At 45.1% G+C, this 26,708-nt stretch overlaps 1 protein-coding gene across 4 annotated transcripts in view; it reads right to left on the bottom strand.

Annotated features, from left to right (window-relative positions):
- WDR72 (WD repeat domain 72) overlaps nt 1-26,708 on the bottom strand; it is a 1,103,881-nt gene that overhangs the window by 608,985 nt on the left and 468,188 nt on the right. The window lies entirely within an intron of this gene.

The following is a 26,708-nucleotide window of genomic DNA, read 5'->3' as shown; positions in this document are numbered from 1 at the left end:
TGCAAGTATAACAATCTATTTGAAGTGCACATTAAATGCCTAGTTAAATTAGCCTGCCAACAGCCCTCAGTTGAAATGATTTTGCTTCACAGGCATGTTTTCTCCATTCCTTGCAGGTTTATTATCATGATTTTTGATATCTAGAGAAAGGCTTATTGTCTGTATTACACAGCTCATATAGAGGCCTGAAGGCACACTTGGCAGCGAACGTGGAGAAACAGTAGTTGAGAGAGACCTTCTGTTCATCATGTATCCACATGGCAAGATGTTCAAGGTTGAGAACCGAAATTTAAGTTCGACACAATGTGAATCTGGAGTAGTGTTGGAGATGTAGTGAACTGAAAAGAGATAAGAATGTTCTGAGTCTCCGATTACTTTTAAAGTGTGTTCTCACAGTTAAAAATAGGAGAGATTCCCTTTAAACTTAAAGCGGTACAGACCTCTCTGCTTGCCCAACTCCTCAAGTGTCAAATATTATGCCAAACACTTATTTCCTTCTTCTTTAGAATTCTACTGAAGTCTTATTAAACTGAGACCTTCTTTTTCCTAAGCTCTCAATTTAGAGATTCTTAATAGATAATCTCATATTCGATCTATGTTTAGAAGTGAGAAGGGAAATCCTCTATGGAACCCCTATTTGCTTTAATCTGTGTTTATAAAATTATGATTATCGCAATTAGATATGTCTTTCTGTTGCACTTTAATTTACTGAGACATTTCAGCTTATTTATTGTATTGCTGCATTTATTGAACTTATTTCTGGTCTGCGTATATACTGGATTGATTGGTAATCAAAAATAAAACCTTGGTTCTCACATTGGCTGCACAAGTTAGAAATGTATTGTTGATGTTTCCTTCCTTTCAGTGATTCACATCAGCTAACAAAGGTCCATATGACCAATGGAGAAAAATCATTGACAACTTGACTAAGAAGTTATGTTGTACGGCCCAACACTCCAGCAAATGGTAGCTTGTCAGATGGTTAGCTATGGAAGCAAAGGAAATTAGTGTATGCTATTCTAGACTTGCCCAAACCCAGTCCTAGTCCTTAAAGCCCAAGTCTCGATTCAGAGGCTCAGCGGAATTCCAGCAGGTCGGAAAGCAGTTGTAAGAGGAGAAGTGAGTACTATTAGGGTTGCATGGTAATTGTTAATGTCAAGCTTGCAGTATTTTGCTGAAATTGCGTGGTGCGATGTGATGATGTTTTAGTTGTGGTACAGATGTGAATGCGCTTAATGCTGAGCAGTTGAAGTTGTTATCGGGCTGGGCGTCACCTAAAATCCCAGGATAGATATTTGAGTGTGGAATGCACAGTATTGTAATTTGTCTGCTTGGTTTTGTGGTGCTAGTTGTGAGGTGCCATCAACTGCAAAATTGAGATAGGGACACATACCTATGTATGAGAGTAAGGTGTGGTTGGTTCAGTGGACCCTGTTGTGCAAAGGAGAAGCTTCACTGATCCAGGTGATTCTCACTGGTCGCGGTTTTACTTGAGTGTGTATTTGAGTAGGTCAGAAAGTGTTGCTCTGGACCAATTTCTTGTGTGAAGGAGTACTTGGATTTCTTTAGTGGAGCAGGCAAATGTTGTTTCGCATTTTGTTTTACACTTGTTTAGTGTGGATAAAGAGTCTGCTTGTGAAAGCTGTGAAGGGGGTGAGCCATTGCGGGGAGTGTGAATCGAGTCATAGTGTGCTGTGCTGAGACTGGTTGGTTGGCGTTTGTCCTGCTCTGTCATTGCTTGATAGATCATGGAGAGTTGCACTGTTATTGGTTGTTAACACCAAACAAGAACTGTGGGTAAAGAAATTATTTCCTGATTTGAAACGAAAATTCTACTTTTGACTGTTGATATTATTGTTTGAAAATTACATTTTTCAAAGCTACATGAGATCTGATTAGGAGAGATGTGATAGTCCTTGTTAGAGGAGAAGGAGCACTGCCAGATGACACAGCGGGTCAGTACATGGCCATAAATGTGTGCATCCACAAGTGAGTTAGGCTGAATCAATGGCTTAAGATCACTGAGAAAGAAGGTGCTCTGATGCTTCCAAGCTCTGGTACATTTAATTTGAAAATTATTGAATATCTAAGAAGGGTATTCTGTGAGATTAAACCACCTCCTAGACCCTCACAATACAAGGCACTTAGGGGCATATCAACAAGGGCTTTATCTCTGCTTTTTGGCTTTAAAAGCCAAAAAAGCAGAGAGAAAACTAGCGCCCTATCAACAACAGGGTGCTAACACGCAAATTTGCATGTTAGCACCCTTTTACTCTACGCTTCCCCTTGCATCTCTAATGAGATGCAAAGGGGGCGTTCCAGAGTAAAATAATAGGAGAAATGTCGCTAAGCGACATTTCTCCTATTATCAAGAATGTCGCTAACCCTGTTAGAGACAAAAAAAGCAGCGCTAACCGCGGTTAACGCTGCTTTTTTACATCTGCTAATTTTCAGACTTAGCCATGATATCCTATGGAAGGAGGATATCATGGCTAAGTTTGCCTGTCCCTATCAACAAGGTAACGTGTGATCATCGCTGGGTTTCCAGCGATAATCTCACGTTAGCCTGTTAGCGTGTAGATTTTTATCGCTATTGAGATAAGCGTTGCTAATAGCACGCTATCTCAGCGATAAAAATTCACGCTAGCCGGCGATAATTATCCTCACGCTAAGAGCGCTGAGCGATAATTATCGCCGGTTGTTGTTGATATGCCCCCAAATGCTTGAGAGCGTATGGCTCATCCCAAAGAGAAAGAGATATCAAGGTAGGGTCAAAAAGACAGAACATACTTGTGCTGAAGCTAGGTGGGATGCAGAACAACGAAGATGGACAATGGATATGATTGAAGGAGCTAAGTTATACCCTGCATTGACAAGAGAAGATCCTCACAAAGAGAAAAAGAAAAAGCAGGATGAAGTAGAGAGGGAACAGGCAAATATGGAGATAGTGATTTGCGTGATGACTTCTTGAATGTGTTGTCAACCCATCCACCACCTTACAATGTGACCCAACCTGGAGGAATGAGTGGTGTTGTTACCGGTGGAAGTTCAGCCAGAGCCACTGCCCCAGCAAATAAAAGTTAGAACCTTATGGATGAGAGTTCAGGGATTCGTGCTCCTCCTAATTCTACTGTTACTAATGCCCCAGATGCAATAACTGTTCCGGTTACAATCGAACCTGCAGTTCCTTTGTATAAACCTTAGTCTCAGGAAGCACGACACATGATTTAATGGTTCATATTGGAGTAAACACATCAACTACTGTTTCTGTTGCTCCTAGATGGGGAAGTATGGAAAGGTTATTGACTTAACCATATGTTGCTCCTTTATAATCAATGATAAATCAGACAGGACTTGCGCCTGTAGAGGAACCCTCTCAGAGGTCACAAAATTCTCACATGTCTATTTGGAATTCAACTCAGTACATCAATAGCAGTAGTCTCTGGAAAGGGCTATGTTTAACACTTTTGGAATCCAAAAAAGTGTTAATTCATAAAAATTGGAAGATTTGATTAGATTTTGCAATGGATCCCCACAAGAAGCTGAGGGTACAGTGTTTTTTTTTTTTTTTTAAACCGTTTATTACAAAACTCAAAAAATATACAAAGATGGGCCTACAACCTTCCGGCCGGCCGCTAGCAGACAAAAGGAGCATATGATACACATTGTAGAGCGTGTGTTGCGGCTGAGGAAGATGCACAGGAGTTAGCAGCGTTGATAGCCACACCATCCGGACCCCACTGTACGGTTTCATTTTAAACTGAAAGAACAACCAGAAAAACAAACCCACAAGGCAATCCACAATCAGAAATAGCAGCATGTGCTCCCCTGAGAGGGGGACCCTACCAGTCCATAGGAGTATCAAGAAGGGGAAGAGATCAGGACTAGGGCTGGGTAAACTCAATGCCCGGAACAAGGAAGATGGGTCGGCTAAGGGGATGGGGCAGGCGACGGATCGGGCAATAACGGCGGAGCACAGATTCCCCCGCGGTAGGCGTTCCAGGGGCCCCATACTTTCACCCATGTCCCAGGCTTACCTCTCGCCACATACACCACCTTTTCCCGAAACATGCACCAATCCATATGTTCCTTCCAGGCCGAGACAGTCGGGGACCTCCGGGATCCCCACAGTTGAGCAATATCACGCTTGGCCACCATATATCCCAGAGTCACCCACCACGTCTGTGGCGCCGAGTAGTCGGTAGGTTCCCACACATTCAACAGGCATCTCCTCGCTTCGGGTAGCAGCACCACATGCGTAACCACACGCAGGACCTCATGCACACCACGCCAGAATCGCTCCACCTCCGGGCATTCCCACAATATATGTAGAAAGGTCCCCAAAGCGCCACACCCACGCTTACACAACCCGTCCACAGCATAGCCCATACGCAGGAGCCTTGGCCCCGTCATGTAGACTCTGTGGAGTATCTTGAGCTGGACGAAGCGAAGGCGGGCCGGTATGGCCACCTCTTTCGGGGAGGCCACCGCAGAGGTCCAGTCCTCGTCGTCCAGCTCCAGTCCATCGGCAACCCAAGCCTCACGAAGGGCAGTCAGCAATCCCGAGCGGTCATTGATCAGTTTTTTGTAGATCAGTGAGATCGTGCTGTCCGGAACGTGTCCATCCAGCACTCTATCCTCCAGGGGGGAATACTCCGGGATGGATGCAACGTCCGGGAAGACGGAGCCCAGTGCATGACGGATCTGCAAATACCGAAAGTACTCCCTGTCATGCAACTGGAATTCCGTCTGCAGCATCTCGAACGTTTTAAATCCTCCCCTCGTCCAGAGATCCCCCACTTTGCTGATGCCTATCATGTCCCACTTCTCGAAGCCCTTCGAGGTCCACAGGGAGCCCAACTGCTCGGATGCGTATAGTGGTGATGCCCGGGTCAGACGGTCCTTCCACCCCATCGCCACATTAGCCGCGTGCCACACTCGCACCATGACACGCATGGGGCCGGTCAGCCGAGCGTCGGGCGCGCTGGAGTAGAGCGCTCGATTATAGTCCCCACCCGGGAGTAGCATCTTATCCATTTCGAATGCCGGGTTTAAGGCGGGCCCGTACAGGCCGTGATTAATCGCAGTCAGCTGGGAGGCCCAATAGTACCGTTTGATATCCGGGAGGGCAATCCCTCCGTCATACCATGGGAGCGTCAGCTTCGCCAGGGCGATACGCGGCCTCCCGTCCCAGAACAGGCGACGCTGCAAACTCTCCACCTCACGGAAGTAGCGCGCTGGGACGAGGTCCATAGTATTCTGCAAAGCGTACAGGAAACGCGGCAGAGACATCATCTTAAACAATGCCGCCCGGCCGAGCGGCGAAAGCGGCAAGCGCCGCCAGCGCGTGACATCTTCCTTCAGGCGCTGGAGGGGGGGAAGTAAGTTCCGATCATACCGGGCCACCGGGTCCAGAGTAATGAAGACACCCAGGTATCGAAATCCCTGCGGGGCGATCCGGATCGGACAGCCCCGCGGGAGAATAGGAGCCTCCCCAGAGAGAACATACACGCACGATTTAGCCCAGTTGATGACAAGGCCGGAGTTACGACCAAATGAATGCAAAACATCAACCAGTACTATCAGTGACTTACGTGGGGAAGCTAGGTACAAGAGGATGTCATCAGCGTATAGGGATACGCGGTCCTCATACTCGGGGGTCCAACGGAGACCACAGATGGAAGGATCCCACCGCAGCCACTCCGCCAGGGGCTCCAAGGCAAGCGCAAAAAAGAAGCGGCGATAAGGGGCAGCCCTGCCGCGTGCCCCGGCCCAGCTCGAACGGAGCCGATACTCTACCGTTCACCACCACCTGCGCCAATGGGCCCGAATACAGCAATTTGACCCAACTGATGAACCCTGCGCCAAAGCCAAACTTCGCAAGCATCGCCCAGATGTATGGCCATTCAAGCGTGTCAAACCCCATGGTGGCGTCCAAGGACGCCAAAATGGCCGGCTCCCGTATGTACTGAACACGTGCGAGCACCCCATGCAAACGCCGCAAGTTAAGGGCCGTGTTACGATGGGGAATAAAGCCGGACTGATCCTGGTGAACCAGGTCGCCCACCACGCCGACCAGCCGATTGGCCAGGACCTTGGCGAGAATTTTGGGCTCCGCGTTCAGTAGCGAAATGGGCCGATAGGATGTAACCCGGTCCCGAGGTCTCCCCTCCTTGTGGATAACCACGATTGTAGCCAGACGCTGGTCCAGCGGGAGGGAGCCCACCGAGTGAGCCTCCAGGAACATCGATCGGAGATGTGGTGCCAGCGTATCCGGTCGCAACTTGTACAACTCGATGGGGAGACCATTAGGACCCATGGCCTTGCCGGAAGCGACCGAACGTATGGCGAGGGCGATTTCGTCGGAGGTTGGAGCGGCGTCTAACGACACTCTGTCCTCCTCCGAAAGGGAAGGCAGCGCGATATCCCTGAGCAGGGCACGGGAATCCTCTTCAGAGCGGGAAGACACCGGGGAATACACCCCACGGAAATAATCCGCGAAGCAGGAGACTATTTCTTCCGGCTCAGTAACACACACACCGTCCGTTTTCTCAATCAGCGGGACTACACGACTCGCTCTCTCCTTTTTGTCCAGCCACGCAATCAATTTACCAGCCTTATCACCCACATCATACAGTCTCCCCTGTTGCTCTCTACTGAGGCCCCTGGCCGCCTCCGTGACGAGGGCCCTATAGGCCGCTTGCTTGAGTTGGAGAACATGTAATACGGCATCCGTCACCCCACATTCTAGATTACCCTCCAACTCGGCTAGCTCAGCTTCCACCCGGGTCACCTCCTCCCGCTCGCGCCTCCGGGTGTGGGAAATAAGGGACAGGGCCTCTCCTCGTAGTACTGTCTTGAATGCCTCCCACAATGAGACAGCCGAAGGCACGGACCCCACATTCTCGTCAAAATAGCGCTGGAGGGATTTAATCAATTCAGCGCGAATGGTGGGGTCGCGCAGGTACCAGGGATTGATCGGGACCACCCTACCCTCACCCCTCGGAAAAAGATCCAGGTGTAACAGGAGCGGGGAATGGTCCGAGATACCCCGTGCCAAATGGCGCACCTCTCCCACCCTCCCAACATAGGCCGCCGGGACCAGGACATAATCTAGTCGTGAGAGACTACCATGGGCCCCCGAATGGAAGGTATACTGTAGCTGCGTGGGATGTTTTAAACGCCAGCAATCCACCAATCCCAAAGTGTCCAATAGGCCAGATAGCCACGCTTGGGCCCGGGGGAGGTCCCTAGGGGGGTGACGATCCACAGTCCCGGAAACCACCGCATTGAAATCCCCCCCCACCACCAGAATCCCCCCCGGAAGGCCAAGGAGGAGGCGCCCCAGGTCCGCAAAGGTAGTCGACTGCAGCCCCGGTGGGACGTATACTGACACAAAAACGACCACTTTGCCCTCCATCCTTCCGACCAAGACCGTATAACGTCCCCGGTCGTCATGGAGCACCTCATCAATCTCCAACGGGAGCGAGTTCTTAACCATGATGCCCACACCCCTTGAGCCAGACGTGAAGCCCGAATGGGCCACTAGGCGATAGCCACGCCGATTCATGGCGCAGAAGGAGTTGCCAATGAGGTCTGTCTCCTGCAGAAAAACTACATCGGGCGAGATTCGCTTCAAGAACTGCAGGACCACACCACGTTTAATCCTGTCCCCCAGTCCATTCACGTTCCAGGACAACAGAGTTAGTTCCCTACCCCCCATCATAGACAGAAGCCGCCATTTGTCCCCCCGAGAGCACTATAGAGCTAACACAATGATACTTTTGCCTTGTGGTAAAAACGAACAACACCCCCCCATCCCTGCCCACCCGCCCCAACAAAACTCCCCCCTCCCTGCACCCCTGCATGAGCCCGAACAGCCCCCCCAACGTGCAGTGTGCCTGTCGCCCCATATATATAGTAAAAACTAGCTAAACCCCCTAGAGGAGGAAGGAGAACCCCCGGTAGACCCCACACAACCTCCATAGGAGGGGAAATTATACAGACAGACGCTTAATCGAGAGTGGCATCATTTTTGTCCAGAGTGAAGCCCAATATTACCCCCTCAGTCCCGATCCAGTGTGCCGTCTCCCCCGCCGCCCCCCCCCACCCCCCCGATCACGATCCCCAGACAGAGTGTCCAGCCAGTCTCCGGCCGCTTCGGGACGATCAAAAAAGTGCGTGCGACCCTCTACCTCCACTCGCAGCTTGGCTGGGAAGAGCATAGCGTATTTAAGGTTCAGGTCCCGAAGACGGCGCTTGACGCCTAGGAAGCTCAGTCTCTGCTTCTGGACCGCTGGGGTGAAATCAGGGTAAAAGTTCACCTCCATATTGTCAAGCTTAACCGGCCCATGCAGTCTGGAGGCTTGCAGGATAGCGTCTCTGTCCCGAAAGTTGAAAATCCGGGCAATGAGAGGTCGCGGAGGGGCTCCGACCTTCGGCCTTCCCCCGGGAACCCTGTGGGCCCGCTCCACCGCGAAGAATTTACTCAGCCCCCGTGGCTGGAGATGGGTAGCGATCAGGTCCTCCACAAATAGGTCCGCCGCCGCTTCCTCCCGTCCCTCGGGCACCCCGATGATGCGGATGTTGTTCCTCCGGGCCCGACTCTCGGAGTCCTCCAGGCGCCGATCCATAAGCGCGCTCGCCTGACTAAGCCGGCGCACCTCTGTTTGTAGTGCCGCCACCTCAGTAGTAAGGCCCGATGCGGTGTGGGCCAAAGAATCAACCCGGTCGTTGGTCTTGGAAAGATCGGCCCTCACCAGGCCAACATCCACGAGGACCGAGTCGATCTTCTGTGCCAGTGTGTCGAACCGCTGGCCCACCGAGGCCTTCATCTCGGCAATGGCGCCCATGACATCCCGCAGAGTCAGATCCGTGGGCAGGTCCGGGGCATCAGGAGGGCCCTCAGGGGATTTGTGCGGTCCGCCGGGAGATCCCTTCTGGAGGGTATAGCGGTCCATACTGTTGGCCTGATGGGTGGTGCCACGCCGGGTCGACTTGGTCTTTGCCCGGTCTCCATCTTGTTTCGTGGCCATGGCCACCAGTCCCCCGGTCGTTCCAGCCACGTCGTGAAGGGCAGGCAATCAGGGCCACAAGCCCCGGGGGGGGCCACCCCAGATCGGCGGGGTGGGTCACAGCCGGCGGGCAGGCCGAGTCTCCCAGCGAGACCACACCAACGCAAAGAGCCCCGCGACCCAACCCTGCAGAGACGGCAAGGGGGTGCGAAAGCAAAAGCGAAAGTGCGGGGTACGCGACACGCCAGGCCCGGCCCGCCGCTGTTGTTCACTTTGTCACTGGGTCACCCCTCAGCGCAAATCCGGGGTCTGGCGAGGAGAAGGCAGCAGACTTCAATCGGTGCTCACTCCGGTGTCCGAGGTCCGATTTGACAACGGGAAACGGGTGCCACCTCAGCTCAGGCTCACCAACACAGTCCCCTTATCCGAGACAGGATAAATTCAGGATAGTCGTAGGAGGTTGCGGAGGTCCTCGGGAGCCTCGCACCTACGCGGCCATCTTGGTTGCGCGCTAGGCTCCTCCTCAACGAGGGTACAGTGTTGAGCATAGAACTCCAGCCCCAAGGAAGGGAGAATGCAGCAGATATGGTCAAATTAAAACCAGAATTGGATGAGGTGATTTCAGGAAATCTTGATCAATCCAGTTTTTATACCTATTAAGTGAATGAACTATATATATGTACAAGGATGTCACAAAGCATGCAGGACAAGCTCATGATAAATTGTCTTAATTAGCTGGAATGCATGATGTAGATTTAAGTAGGACTAAGGGGCATATTATCAAGCCAGGCGATAAAATTATCGCCGTTTTAGCGGCAGAAAACTACCGCTAAAACGGCGATAATGGGCTTGATAATATGCTCTATGGCATTCCAATTGAAGCCCATCTTAAATGTGAAGGACGTCTAACATGGGCTTCAATTGGAATTACATAGAGCATATTATCAAGCCCATTATTGCCGTTTTAGCGGCAGTTTTCTGCCGCTGAAGCGGCGATAATTTTATCGCCTGTCTTGATAATATGCCCCAAAGTCTTTGCAGAAAAGTATGTTTTGATGAAAATTACATAACAAGTATGAGAACCTCAGTAATGAAAATGGAGATTAGAGAATTATTTGGTAGTATCTAGAAATTGAGTGAATTCGGCAAGTGGGAAGGCAGATGGGTATAGAAGAGAGAACCAAATAAAGCTAAGGGAGAGCTGCCTCCGTCTTTGATAGATGGAGAAGTTGCTTCAAATTTCTCATTGAGTGAAGTGCCTGGTGGAGATTATGTTCAAGTACCATGGAGTAGGAGTGGTCTTGCGTTATTCACAAATGACTTCCACAAATTGAGGGATAAGCCAGTGGAGTGGTACACTCAGGTTGATTGATTTGTGAAGATTTCACAAGTATTCAGGATAGATTTCAATACCCTTTTTGATATTGTGGTACCAAGTGATTTGTGGGCAGAATGTAAAGTAGCTGTACAGTGGCCAGAGAAGGAGCCACATAGAAATCCGAGATCCCATGCTCCGTTGCCTTTAGTGATGAACTAGTATTAACAGGTATTAACCTTTTTGAAAGGGGAGATACCTGCGAAAGACATTGATTGGGTAAAGATTGGCAGAAGAACCCAGGAACCTAAAGAGACTGTCTATTCTTTTTATGAGAGAATGTTGCAAGTGTTTAAACAACACAGTGGAATGGAGAATTTAGAATCCAAAGATATGGGAAGCTTTGTTTCTCAGTTTGTGACAGGATTGGAACCAGAGGTTAGCATGATGATTCAGCAGCATTTGATTTGGTGGTAGCATAAGTCAATTGATGAGATCCTGAGGTACGCAAAATAATGCTAGATTAGTTGGAAATGAAACAGAAGCAGTTGAAAGAGAAGTTGATGCTGTTCCAGATAAAAGTAGCACTGATAGGGAGAGTCAACTATATGTAGGTAATGTTAGTACAATGCAAGATGTGTATCAGCAGGGAGTTCCTGTGCTACATGGTGGAAATAATTATCCACAACAGGGTAGAGAATGTGGTGTTCTGATTGATCTGAGTACTTGAATTGATGTTGTTACATTAAAGAAATCAAATCCATGTCATCATTGCAACAGGTTAGGTCATTGGAAGGGGGAATGTCGACAATCCCAAGAGAGTAATGAATGAGAATCAAGTTTAAAATTTAGGGCTTGTACAAACACAGGTTAATACCCCCATGCAGACATAAAATGTGCCACGACAGAAAATGCAAGGTCATAATCTACAACAAACTCCAGTAATGCAAGTTTCTCGAGCCCCCATTCCACAGCAAAATGTAAATGGTCCAAGATTTAATTCAATCAGCTCCCGAGGTTTAATCAGAATTCCTTCCAAAATCAATATTACTTTCAGCAATATCACATGTTTGACACAATTGAGATTTATGGTCAGATCTGTCACAATGACAGTGCTTGAGGGTTGGATTAAGATTGTATGCTTGACCCAGTGTTAGATGCAGACCAGAGTGGTCCATTTGTAGAGGGTGAGGTGAATGGCCACCCAGTATAATGTTTGATCGACACTGGTGCTACCTGTTCCACTGTTAGAACAGCAGAATGTCCAAACCTACCCCTCTCAGGAAAAATAATCCAAGTTGTAGGAGTTGCAAACAGACGAATGATGAATCAAGTAATAAAAAAATTTGCTGTTACATTAGGGTCCTTTGAAGACAGCCATCAGTTTGTGGTGTGTGATTTTAGTCCCGTAAATCTTTTTGGATGAGAAATGTTGTGCATGTTAAATTGCACCATCTATTGCACGCCAAAAGTTGTGGAGTTTCAGACACATGATGAAGGTGTTGCTTTCAAATTGGCGAGTCTAGGGTCAAACATTGGACTGTAGTCTTTAATGACAAATGATGATTTGCCACTGGATCTCAGAGATATGGTGAAGCCTGAAGTCTGTGAATTCTCAGGAAAGGACATAGGTCTCATAAAAGTAGTTGATCCTGTCAGTGTAAATGTCAGAACAAACGCCGAGTACCCAAGAACTCCTCAGTACAATTTGACTCCTGAAATGATTGCTAGGATTACACCTGTAATTGAGTCAATGCTACAACAAGGCATTTTGAAAGAGATAACGGGGAGTCCATGTAACTCACTAATCATGGGCATGCAGAAGTGTAGCAGTAAATTCTGTATAGCACAGGATCTGAGAAAGATTAATAACAAAATTGCTTCCTGTTGTCCTGTGGTACTGAATCCAGCTGGGATTTTATTTTAGATTCCATGTGAACCTGAGTGGTTTACTCTGATTGATTTGTGCCAGGCCTTTTTCTCTATACCCTAGCATGAGGACAGTCAGTATATTTTTGCCTTCTGGTTCAAGAACCGTGTTTTGGTATGGTGCTGAGTCTAACATAGGTATACAGAAAGTCCCTCAATTATTAATCAGATCCTTAAAAAGAACCTTGAGCCCTTATGATCCCCCATATCTCTGTCCTGTGTTATACAAAGATGACTTACTAGTTGCATCAGTTATTCAGGAAGCTTGTAAACGAGACATCATTGAATTGTTGAACCACTTGGCTGAGAATTGACAACAGTATCCCAAGTAAGCTGCAGTATTGTCAGAGAGAAGTTCTATATCTCGGACGTCACATTGAGAGGGGAGCAAGGAGGGTATCACAAGAGATAATCTTGGTGGTACAGAAAATGAATTTGCCAACCACCTAGACAGAAATCAGGATGTTTTTGGGAATGGCGGGCTACTGTCGACAGTGGATACCCAACTTTTCCCTAGTGGCCAAGCCTTTACAGAGGCTGATACACAAGGATGTGTCAAATCCTGTACCACTGGATAGCAATTGCTTCATTGCCTTTCTAGAGCTTAGCGAAAGTCCGTTGTACCCCGGCCAGGGAATATTATTATAAAAAAACCTTTCTGCTTTTCTGCAGTAGAGAGAGGGCTGCACTCTCTCAGGGGCATATCAGCAACACCCGGCGATAATTATCGCTCAGCGCTCTCAGCGTGAGGATAATTATCGCCAGGTAACGTGGATATTTATCGCTGAGATAGCGTGCTATTAACAACGCTTATCTCCTCAGCGATAAAAATCCTCACGCTAACTGCCTAACGTGAGATTATCGCTGGAAACCCAGCGATAATCTCACGTAGTGTGGCGTTAGCTTGCTGATAGGGATTCACAAACTTACCCATGATATCCACCTTCCATAGGATATCATGGCTAAGTCAGTCCTGAAGCAGGCGTAAGGAAAATAGCGATAACAGGGGTTATCGCTACTTTTCCTGCCGCTATGCTTCATAGCGTGGGGCTTGATGATAGGAGAAATGTCGCTTATCGACATTTCTCTTGTCATTTTAGGTCAGGAATGCCCACTTTGCATCTCATTAGAGATGCAAAGCTGGGCGTTAGGAATCCCAATGCTAAAGCAAGGGTTCACGTGTTAGCGTGGCCTTGCTAATTAGGCGATAAAATTATCGCCGCTTTTTGGCCGAAAACGGCCGCCAAAGCGGCGATCATTTTTTATCGCCAGCTTGTAAATATGCCCCTCAGTGCTTACACAAATGCATGGAAATGCACAAAGACCTGTGGCTTTTTTTTCTGCTGCCATAGCCACAGTGCTGCATGGATGCCTTAAAGCCATCGCAGCAGTAGGTGTCAGCATTGCACAGTGTTTAAGTATTTTCATGGGACATCCTCTTACTCTATTTGTACCCCATTCTGTGGAAATTCTTTTGGCACGCACACTCACTCAAAACCTGACCCACCGTCCATTGACTGACTATGAACAGATTATACTTGCTGGAGAAAATGTAACTCTTAATCGTTGTGCTTCTTGGAATCCTGCTACCTTGCTTCCTCTGCCGGAAATTGAAAATGATGATGATGAAGTAGAGCATCACCGGCTCAATGTCACTGAACAGTGCACCAAGACAAGGTCAAATATACAAGATGAGCCACTGATTGAGTCTGATCTCATACTGTTTGTTGATGGGTCCTGCCTGATAGAAGATGGAGGAATCCTAAGAACTGCCTATGCAATCTTTATGGTCACAGGGGTAGTTGAAGCTTCCTGGCTTCAGTTAGTGTCTTCTGCACAAGTGGGTACATTTATTACTCCTACTAGAGCTTGCAGTGTTTCTAAACAGCTGAAACTGACGATTTTCATTGATAGTCAGTACGGTTTTGGTGTTGTTCATGCTTTCAGTCAGCTATGTCCACAAAGGAGATTCATGATGTCATCAGAATATCCAATCAGAAATGGCACACATGTCATGAGTTTGTTGGAGGGATTACAATTGCAGACCAACATAGCTGTTGTGAAATATTTGGCCCACCACAGAGGAGATGACTATGTAACAGTTTGCAACTAATATGCTTTTGAGGTTCCATGACACTCCGCTCGGCGGGCCCAGACATTTAATGGTGAATATGTAAATGAATCTGAAGATAAGACCAATTACAAACTTCTCTCAACAACAGATGACACTTGGGAGGAAGTGAAAAGACTACAGGAGAAAGTGCCAGAGGAAGAACAGCAGAGTTGGGACACAGCAGGGTGTGTTTAAAGAGAGGATGACATTTGGGTTTCAACAGATGGAAGAGCTGTATTGTCAGATAGCTTGCTGTCCCCGATGGCTTGACATTTTCATGGTCCCGCACATGTCAATGTCAATGTCAATGTCAGAGATTTTTGTATAGCGCACAATTCACCAAAGGTCTCATGGCACTATGGGAGGGATGCAATGGGCAGATTGTTTCGACGTCCTCAGTTTAACTCCCGATTTAGATTGATGGATGAAGGATTGTGCCACAGATGTGTTGTGTGTCAACAGATGAATGTAGGAAAAGGAACCACAGTAATACTAAGCCATATAGGAAAATTAGGAGGGCAATTCAACAGGATACAGTTGGACTTCATCAAGATTCCTATGTGCAATGGGCTGAGATATGTCCTGGTGATTGTGTGTATCTTTTCGCATTAGGTTGAAGCTTACCTGACCAGAAGAAATTAGAGTCTCTCACAGTAGTTAAGTTGTTGTTAAGGGAGCTCAGAACTAGGTTCGAATTCCAGATTCCTGTATTGTCAGATAGCTTGCTGTCCCCGATGGCTTGACATTTTCATGGTCCCGCACATGTTGGGAGGGATGCAATTGGCAGATTGTTTCGACGTCCTCAGTTTAACTCCCGATTTAGATTGATGGATGAAGGATTGTGCCACAGATGTGTTGTGTGTCAACAGATGAATGTAGGAAAAGGAACCACAGTAATACTAAGCCATATAGGAAAATTAGGAGGGCAATTCAACAGGATACAGTTGGACTTGATCAAGATTCCTGTGTGCAATGGGCTGAGATATGTCCTGGTGATTGTGTGTATCTTTTCGCATTAGGTTGAAGCTTAGCTGACCAGAAGAAATTAGAGTCTCTCACAGTAGTTAAGTTGTTGTTAAGGGAGCTCAGAATTAGGTTCGAATTCCAGATTTTGCTAGAGTCAAATCGAGGATCTCATTTTAATAATGAGGTCCTGAAAATGTTAAGTGCAGCACTGCAAGTGGAGCAAAGACTACATTGCAGTTATCGGCCTGAGGCTTCAGGTATTGCCGAACAAGTAAACAGCACTTTGAAATCCAGATTAGCTAAAGTGTGTGCTTCAACGTCTCTGAAATGGACTGATGCTTTGCCACATATATTAATGAGTCTTCATAGAACTCCTGATCGGAGGACAGGACTGTCTCCCGATGAAATTATCATGGGTCGAGCAATGAGACTGCTAGCAGTACCTGCAAATGCACTTGTGGACATTATAGATGACATGATTCTTAATTACTGCTAGATGATGTGGTGCATTCTGTGTCTCACCAGGTTGGGGCTGTTAATACCACATCACATCAGGATTAGTGTCATTACGTCAGTCCCAGTGACTGGGACTAGGTGAAGAAATACGTTCGGAAAACGTGCCTCGAACCTCAATGGCGAGGATAATATCAAGTAATTCTCATCACGAACAATACTGCTAAGTGTGGAGGCCTCACCAACTGGATCCATGCTGCCCATACTCACAGAGTTGAGTGTCCCCTTGATGGTGTGACAATACCTCTCCCAGAAGCACTAACTACAGCAGAAAGACAGCAGGAAGTGGCTAGACAAGCTACAGGGGATCCATGAGAGCCAGAAACAGCACATCCTCGGCTTGAGGCGGGTCTTGATGAGTCAACATTTGAGTTTGAGGCTAGAGAGTTTTGGCCTGTGGCAATGGCTCAGCCAGATTTAAACCCTGATGAAGGGCCTAGTGCTGCGACAAGCAGAGTGGGAGCTGGAAATAGTTGGCCGAGAAGGCAGACTGCCTGCAGAGCATGTGCCCCGACACTATCCCGGAAGACACTGCGGATTCTGGTCTGAGTTACAATGAAGACAAAAGATCTGCAATCAGGAGATTGAAGAGAACTAGAGTACCCTGTCGGAAGTACTCATCCCTGAATAGGCATACTTTGCCGCAAATGACCGTGAGAGAGAATTTGGGGATTTGAAGGATAACAGTGCAATTCCAGTTGAACCTCAGTAAATTTAAGCTTATGGCTGAACTGTACTTTGGATTTTCTTTGCCATTGAATAGACTGACACGATTTGTCATTGACATGATCTCTATACTGAACTTTTATATGCCCTTTTATTAGGGACAGATGAATCAACTTTGTTGATAAGAATTAGGAAGAATCCCTAGGCCAATGGCTGCTGAAGGAGCTTAAGAGGAGCATTCTAGAAGAAGGCGGAGTAGAGTTAGGGAAGACTCACGAGGACTTTGTAAATATTTTCAAATTACAATTTATGAACTTTGTTTAGGCATTAGTAGAAACGCATTGAATAAATCTGCTTGCTGCCATTCTTACTTAACAGTCTGATTCTAGAGAAGTCATGAAAACTTATAACCATAAAAGACGTAGAATTATATCAGCAGCTAAAATAATAGTGTTAACAGTAAGATTGATTGTTTTACTTCTAGGATTATAGAAGAACGGGATTCATATATGTATAAATCAGACTACAGGAAATGTTACATAAGACAATTAGGATTACAAGTTGTAAGAATCACATGTCATTCATAGTAGTAGGCAGTGTATTTTAAAAGTGTTTGGTAAGGAGAAGAACAAACTCTGGATTTAAAACATACTATTGTGGTTGGAGTTGTCTTTGCTAATAAGAATGTATTCCTACCCAAACTAAACCTTTTTAGCAACATGAAAGATTGGGGAAAAAGATAAGGTTCCTAACTTATGCCGTGAAGTTTGCATGCAGATCTTTGATGATAGTTCATAGTTCACTGTGCTATATTAGCATTTTAACTCATATACTGCAAGTAACAAAAGGATCTCTGTGCTAAAAGCCATTGAGCTAGCCACATAAAATACCATTCTGTTATTAGCAAGGTACACATTCTTTGCAGCAGACATATTCATACTCTGCACTACTTTATGATGAGTCAGAACTGCCACTATACTAAAACTCTATCTCTAGCAGGAACATTAATCACCAGAGTTATCTTTACATTTTTATTGTTGCCTATAAATTGTGCAGCACACAAGGAATTCTGCAGCAGGTTCTTTTAAACCCATAAGTTATTTCTAAAACAGCACCCCCTAAGCCACCCAGCCCCTCTGCCCAACTTACCGGCTCCCTGTAGTCAGCGCCAATTGCGGCTGTACTAGTCGCACCGCCCTAGAGCCGGCCCTCCTTTTACGAATGAATAGGACCCATCCTCACCACTTACTCAATGAGTTTTTACAACAAGTTTCTGGACACAGTTTGCAGCCTTCACTTGAGCTGCAGACTGGTCAGAGATGGTTGGTTTTAAAGGGTGAGATGGGCGTCACCCTGCCACCCTGGGGAAGTGATAAAAAGTGAGAAGGAACACTGAGCAGCTTGCAATAAATTCTGCTGGCTGCTTGGTGAACAAACCTGCAAATCTGATTTTTTGAGAGGGTGGCTCTGGCAAAGCTTTGGCTGGGTGAATATTTATTTGACCTGGAGGCATAAATCAGGGCAGTGACGACACACTGGTGTGTGCTGTGTGCTTGTTACTGCTGAGAATAGTTTTCATTTGGGCATTACGCACATGGCCCAGGGAGGAGTCGGAAGACCTCCATCAACCTCAATAGCTGGGGCTGGCCAGGCCGTCAGAGACAATGTAGGAGTGGGTGTGTCAGTGGCCTCTGCCTCTTCCACTGAGAGTCAGCAACTCTTGTTTGTTTTACAATTATAGGTGTGCTGGGATCTGGGGAGGAGTCCAACTCCAGCAGCTTCCTTGCAGGTTTGTACCACTGCAGTCCAGTCACGAGGACACCAGGGAGAACATTCCGTAGGTGAGTACGTAAAGACGTTTTGTCTGAAGTTATTCAAATCAAGAGAGATGGTTTTAACACGACTGAGCACTCTCCAAGGCCTTTTATTCTCCAAATACTCTTGAGCGCTTGCTTTGCCATTGGACGTAATTTGGTTAAAGGACTTTGCAATACAAATACCACAATCTGTAAATCAAATCAAATGTGCGGCCTTACTACCATGATTGCCTTCTTTATTGTGGCTTTTCTTTGCTGGATAGCCCCTCTCATTCAGAATCTCTGCTACGATTGTTGGAACTTAAGAAGCAAATGCTCATTCCCTCTTACAGAGATGGTACCAGTAATGGGGCTTAGAGCAGTAACCAGCAGCAGACTTTTACTTCGCCATGCCCTTTTTGTTCACCATGTTGGCCTTTATCCTGGTTTATGTTAAATAAAACAAGATCATGTCAAAACTCTTCAGAAAAAAGACAGCATGTAACTTAATTTTACATGCAACCAGTGCTCACCCAACTTCTCAAATAAACGTAATCCCATCGGGTGAGTTGACACGAATTAGGAGAAACCGCAGTGAAGAGTCTGTCTTTCTTTCAGAACTTCCAAGTTTAGAAGAACACTTTATCCGTAGGTGCTACTCACAAAGAGTTTTGAATCACTCTAGAAACAAAATACTTACTACACTGCAACAGTTATTACTGAAGAGTAAGGATAGCACCCAGAAAAACCTAAGGACAGGGAGTTGACATTTATCACCAGATACAGTGCACAAAGCCATGCCATTTTACACAAACACTGGCATCTACTCAAACTGGACAAGTCAGTGGTGAAATATATTCCAAACAGAGGATTGTACCTAGCAGGGGCACAACTCTGAGGAACATACTTTGTCCTAGCTATCTATTACCCAAGAAACAAGACTCCTCCTGGCTACCAAACAGACCTCATGGCTTTTATAAATGAGTACAATGTTATGTTTGCCCTTTTGCTCTTAACAAATTGAAACAATTTCTATATAACACATCTACCAAACATCACATATGACAATTTATTAACGGTAACACAAATGTTGTCGTATACTGTATAAGATGTCACTGTGGACTCATTTATGTAGGCAGTACTTTTTGACCCTTAAAAGAGTGAATCCAGGAACACATCAGGGCTATTCGTAACCATAGCACAGACTAACCATTTGCCGTACATTTCAACACAGCTCACCCTTCCATGACAATGACCAATATTCGGTTTCATAAAATAACACTGGCATAGAATAACCCTAGAGGAGGATATAGAGTACTAGCCCTAAGAAGATTGGAAACTCCTTGGATTCTGAAAATATGGGCAGTAGATTGGGGCCTGAACACCGATAGGGAATTACATGACTTCCTATCGGAATAATTTTCAAATTACTGTCCGAAATTGCTAGACACATGTACATTCCAACATATCCCTGTTTCCTATGCGGTAACAATACTGCACAAATAAGTCACACCCCAACATGAGCACAACTTTGTGCTACACAAATAACTGAGAAACGGATTGCGTGTCTCTGCTGCTTTCTTAACACTTTGATTTGGTCAGACATAGTTTTAACTGCAAGACCATGACAAGGTCATGTTTTATTTCTGTTTGTACATCCTTATTTTCACAGAATATTGTTCTTTGAATGTCTGTGACATTAAGTGTTATATACTGTCTTTATATAAGAGATATATATATTACAATATGATTTGGACATTTTGTTTTAATTGTATTACATTGTAACTAATGAATCTGAAAATTGTGCTTCATAGAAGGAACAACTAATAACAGACTTTATTCTGTTAATGTATGTAGAGTGCCTTGTATTATGGTGGTAGCACCTCTTCCTCATTTTTTGGTTTTTCATATAGGTGCATGGAGTTTTCAACTGCTTTACATGCTATCTGGTGTCTATTCCCTGACCCTCTCTCTTACTGCACATATCTTTTGAAACTTTCTTAAGTTGGCCGCCAATTTAGGGCTTTGGATGTATTAGGCTTTCATCCCCAAATCGGAATAGCTCGTGCGGACAGTTAGTACATCTTTTATTACATTTCTGATTCCGGAAATATTAACCTGTTTAAATACGGCGAGTATGGGTCACTCCAGCCAACGACTACTCATGGCCATAACTTGGAAAGTACAGGTCAGTCCCTCACCTTTTCATTCTTGTTAAATCCTACGACTAGAATAGTTTTCCTCATTTTGAGTTTTCGATCTTAATATCTTGGGGTAATTTTAACATCGCAACTCGGGACGGACATATCTTTAAATGGAGGTTAACGCCCCATCACATGTTATTTTTTATACATATTTTGCAGGGACTTATTATGGTCCATAAATGATGGACTCTTTAACATGCTACGTATTGGAGAACATAACTCTTGGAAGCTTTATTGACAAACTAATGCAAGTTAATGTTCAATACAGTGTACTTTATCTGGACCCATGGTTTCTAGAGAAAAGAAACATCTTGTTTTTTACTTTAATCATGGGGCCCTATTAACTCCAAATTTAGTTATTAAGTTATTTTGACATCATGCTTGATGCGCTATATCCTGACTAAAATATTGGACTACGAGAATGAAATAGGTTTCTCTCCTTGGTACCATTTTGAGCATTAATATAAATCGATCAATGCATATTGATGTTTAGGAACATCACGAGCACCCATATCCTTTATGGCTTATGTGGGTCCGGCACTATTCTTGAAATACTTATTGAACGGATGGCAATACATAGTCAATTTCTTGGTGTTGCAATGCACCTACAATGGAATTTGTTTTTTGTTTTACTATTTACGTACCTCACTCCTCTTCCCCATTTTCATGTTCTTTTCAGTGCAGCTTGAGAGCCTGCCTACCTTATTGATCAACATCTTCATTACGCGAATATTTTTAGAATTACCAGAGTTTGGAGACTACTTTTCTCTCAACTCTTTTTGTGAATATGTAAGTTCCGGCTTCTAATTAATCGTACCATATCGTAACTTTGATCATAGGGATTTCCCAAACTAGTCAATATATTTCTTGTTTGATCTCATTTACCTAGCAGCTAAGAATGACATTGAGAGACTCTCGAAATGACTGCTTTGTTTTTGCCTCATATGTCTGTATCACATTTGTCACAACTTTAAGTTGTATTTTGAAGGTTAGACTGTTCCTTTAAAAATTAAAAATTAGAATCAATCATAGCTAGTGTATCCTTTTCTTTCTTGTATGAATCATTTCCAGGGCATTATAAATAGACGGACCAACAGGACATCTAAGTGGAATTTTAGTTAACTATCGCTCCACTATTCACTTGGTCACTTTTCCCTTACTCTTGGCTCTCACAAGGATGCTATTAATATTTTTTGATGAAACTCAGTGTAGGTTGGGCACTATTTGTTATTTTTTCACTCAATAAATGTACAAAGCTATGGTTATTTTGGTCAACACGTCTTTTATTACTATACAGCCTTGAAAAAGTCACTTCCGTGATGAAACACGTGTTGGCTGTTGTCTATCACCGAACATTGCTGTATCAATTGAACTCGGAAATTTCATCATCACATTGTATAGTCCTCGTACTCTTTTTTTCAGTAAAAACTGAAATGAATCAGATAAATTAATATTTTTGCAGGACTTTGTAAACCTGTGAAAAGTAAAAAACTGTGTTTGGCAACTTTTAAATACATATGACTAAATATAACTAACTTGTTTGAGTGCTGGTGTATACTATTTGAAAAATATTGTAACACAAGGGCTTTGTCCATTGTGCACTTACACCTAAGGTAGTAGGGTGTGGTATTACCCGGAATGGCACCTCTACCTTAATAGGGATAATTTACTTTTTCAACACCCTTTGCCCATAAAATGTGTTTGCAGCTTTCCATCATGATTTATACACCTTGCAGCTTGGGACATATTGGTAGTCCGTTTTTGAAGGCTTGTTGTTAAGACTCCATCGGCGGGTTTATTGTTCTTCTCTAAAACCGCTTATCATGCCCCATTCCTCAGAACTTTATTGTTGTTTTTTTTTGCATCCGCTATTTCACAGGTCCTTTCATCTTCATTCAAGCATCCAAGGGAATGGCAGCTCGCCCACTTTAAATATCACAAGCAATATTAAGTTATAACCTTCGGGTTCAAATATACCCTCGCTCTTATTTCTCAGTGTAAACTAACTAGACACATGGGTTTCCTTACATCAGCTCCGGTATGTTTGTTTTTTAAGGTATCTGCAGGACCCTTGCAACCTGACACATCACATCCCATTAGGCCTCTCCAGTGACCTTTAATCATCACCACGCTCCTTTCTTAGACTTGGGTAAGCAGCCAGACATGCTTTTGTTTTTTTCTTTTCATAAATTGTCTTCCTTGGTAATCCTTGTCCAGATTCTCCCACCACCCTCCCATAGGGTAGTATGTCATGTTCAGTTACCTTCTTAACAATTACTGTATTTTGCTATCCTGAACACCGCATGCTCATTCAGTTCCCGTTGTTGGTTAATTCGAGAGAATTGCGTTACATGCATTAGAGTCTCACTCTCTCACACTCTCACTGACAATCTCACAGACTCACTCTTTTACACTCTCACTCTCACTGACTCACTCTCACTGACACACTCTCACTCTCACACTCTCTCACTGACAGACTCTCTCACTGACAAACTCTCTCACTGACCCTCTCTCAGTGACCCTCTCTCAGTGACACTCTCTCACTGACTCACTCTCTCACTGACTCACTCATTGTGTTGTAGTGTAATTGCCCTCATCTAGTGCTTCCTGCTACTGACGAGGCGCTGAAGCACAGTTAACAAGCATTGGCATAGCCAATAGGTCTCGCCTTTTGGACCTTGCAAGTAAAAAAAAAAAAAAATGAAATGTAAGACTTCACATTTACTCTTACTGCTTCCTAAATATGAAGTAAATGTTAACGTGAAGTCTTATACTTCAGTTTTTTTTAAATTTACTTACAAGGTAATTTTTTTAAGCAAACTGTTGGCAGTTGTGATAAAACACAAGCAAGCCACCCCGCCCTCTTTGTAAAGGAAATCTTCTCAACTCTGGGCAGCCCCCTTCCCCTATTCATTTAATCTCCTGCTTACTGCAAACATCCACCTACCAACCACCCCCACCTCAGGACAATGCTCCACATGAGCACAAATGTGCCGGCGCACTCCATTCCTGCCTAGTGAGCCCTCCATTCAGTTACGGCCGGCAAATCGTGCGGGTGGGTTCGCGGGGGTGGTTAAGTGGCCATAAATTTAAAACTAAATGTACATATCTCCAGTTCCACCATCATGCACTGCCGCCTCAGCTCCTGGCCTCCTGCTGCTCCTGGGTTTTAGCCGGCCTCCCTCCTCCTGCTCCCCTAAGCCAATCACAATGCTGCAATGGCAGCGTTGTGATTGGTGAGGCGCAGGGGAGAGCGCCCCAGCCACGCCATTTTCTCCTACATAGAGAACAAGCATTGGCATAGCCAATAGGTCTCACCTTTGGGACCTTATAAGTGTTTAGCCATGCAACAGTTGATGTTGTTGCACCAAGGATATTGTGCTGGATAACTAAATACTTATAAGGTCCCAAAGGCGAGACCTATTGGCTATGCCAATGCTTGTTGGTATTATAGGTAAGTAGGGTATTTTGTACATCATAAGGCATTTAAACAGAGTGATATCTGTTGTTGTGGTAGTTTTTTTTAATTCCATGGTATTTCACAGTATTTTGTGAAAATACCGTGGTACATAGCAATTAAAAATCATTATGTAATTCGGGTAATACTGCCTTTGCAAAAGTTTAAAGCAGCCATGTTGTTCTAAGGCGACTTTCCCTGTGTTCTGGGTTAGGTTCTTTAATATAGGTAAGTATTTGGTTTTATAATGTTGCCCTACCTATTACCACTTAATATTTACTCCATTAAGCAAAGGCTTCTAGTGACCTTTATCATCCAGACATGAACTATTTCATCTAGGATACAAAATTGTGACAATATACTTTATTTCTATATGAACTACCTTATGACAGTGTCCTGCTTCAGAGCAAAAGAAAATGACCCAAAGCCTCTGCTCCTCAGTTCACCAAAGATCTCTTACAGGAAATACATTTGCTCAGAGCACTGGAGAACTAGCCTCTAGCCTTGTTCTTCTCAGGATGGCTAGATCATTTTGCAAATATATATTTTCAAAGCAAGATCTCTCACAATAAAGCTGTTCTCAACTCTGCCAATAATCACTTAAGACAACTATTTATATTTGTTAAAATGGCAAACAAGCCAGCCGCCATCCTTAGTTTTGATGAACCCTGAAGCAGAAGATGCAAAGTTTGCTTCACTTGTGAATCAACGTAAAATCTATTTATTAATCACAGACCCACCTTTGAGATTCAACTAGCTCAACTTTGATCAAGTCTCTGAAGATGCTCTTCAAAAAACGATCACTAAGGTTTAACCTTCAAAACATTTCATTGACCAAGTACCAGAGAATATTTCCAAGGAACTGGCAGATTATCTTCTGCCTCACTGGATGGATTTAGTAAAACTTTCACTTCAACAATGGGTTTCCCGTATTGCCTTAAAAGCAGCCAGGTGAGTCTCTTCATAAAAAACCCACAGCAGCCAGAGGAGATCTTAATAACTTTCATTCTGTTTCTGCTCTCCCCTTCCTTGCAAAGGTAAAACCTATGTGGTATCACAGGTTACTCCCCATTCATGACAATGACTTTTTTGATGAGAACCATTCCTACTTTAGATGAGGTCACACTACTGAGAACACTTTGGTACAAGATGTGGAGGGCGCACTCCACATCCTTGAATATTGCAAGTACTGTCTTCTTGTGCTACGAGACCTAGTCACTGCATCTGATTAGTCAATCACTCCTTGATTATTAAGATTCTTCATGAGTATAGAGGGGTTGATAGGTTAAGCACTTAAATAATTTGACTCTTATCTCTCAAACTGGTCACATCAGCTCAAAATCTATAATTGCATATCCAATCTGGTGGTGCTAAAACAGAGAGTCCTACAAGGTCCATCTTGGCTCCTCTTCTTTAACCTTTATATTTACCCATTTGGATTCCCACTCAGAGATATAGTATTGTCAATATGCTGCAGATACACATATCTTTCTAAAGTTCTCCTCCCTTAATCACATCTTAGTTCTCCTCCCAGATTTCTAATCAGTTCAGTACTGAATGACCTCCTATCATTAGAAAATCAAGCCCCCAAGAAAATGACTGAATATTTACTCATCTCACCCAATCATTTTTGTACAATCCTGGATTCACACCTGTGGAATTCTTGACTGCAAACAAACTAATATTGACAATGCCAGATTTCTAGGGATCATTCTCAAAATAAAACTAACGCCACAAAGACACATTAGCACCATGGCTAAATGCACATTTCTAAGCGAGTCATCAGTGGGGTATTCACCAATTAATTTTACTGCCTGGGCTTTCTAAAATATACCTCTCTCTCTGAATGTGCTGCTTCATTCTGAAAAATATTTTGTTTTCCGGTAATAGGAGATTTGGGCAGTGCTTCTAGCTCTACAGGGGCTTCTCATAGAAGCAATATCTATCTCCAAGATGGCATGTATCAATCACTAAGTTCTTCATACTGTCAGACTGGGGTAACGTGCAGCAAAATTGCAAGGTCTGGTGGGTTCAGATCCTTGCATAGCACGGAAAGACTTCATCTAGAACCCAGTGTTCAAATTAGAATACACAGTGGCTCAACCCTTCACCAGGGATGCGACTATAATTTTTAACTCTGTCCTCTTGGGTTAAAGAAACCCTACATTCCCGGCCACTTTCTTGCCAGAGTTAATTCGTTACGCTCTGCCTATTTGCTGCTTTACTGAGGATCCTGCCATTGCCCCTGTGGGACGGAGGTGCTGACTAACATTGGGGACTGCCGCCTGGGCTCTTTGCTGCTACCTGTCGTGTTGACGACAGGCATAACTACATCTCCCAGCAGCCCCTTGGTCGCGGGCCGCCATAACATAAAACCGCGACGGGAGGTGCTTAAAATCAGCTGAGCACTCACGTTGCGTGGGACGCTCTGCCTATTTGCTGCTTTACTGAGGATCCTGCCATTGCCCCTGTGGGACGGAGGTGCTGACTTACAGGGGGACTGCCGACTGGGCTCTTTGCTGCTACCTGTCGCGTTGACGACAGGCATAACTACATCTCCCAGCAGCCCCTTGGTCGCGGGCCGCCACCACTGCCAGCCGCGACGGGAGGTGCTTAAAATTAGCTGAGCACTCACGTCGCGCGGGACGCGTGCGGGCGCGCCCGGGCGAAGCCCGGGCCAAGGGCGGGCCCGTCCGCGCCCGTTAGCGACTGGGAGAGGCTGGGCTGGGCCGCCC

The sequence above is a fragment of the Triturus cristatus genome, chromosome 3_1, assembly GCF_964204655.1.
Source record: "Triturus cristatus chromosome 3_1, aTriCri1.1, whole genome shotgun sequence".
NCBI classification, from domain to species: domain Eukaryota; kingdom Metazoa; phylum Chordata; class Amphibia; order Caudata; family Salamandridae; genus Triturus; species Triturus cristatus.
The sequence above is the reverse complement of the archived record's forward strand: the minus strand, read 5'-3'. Positions and strand labels throughout refer to the sequence as shown.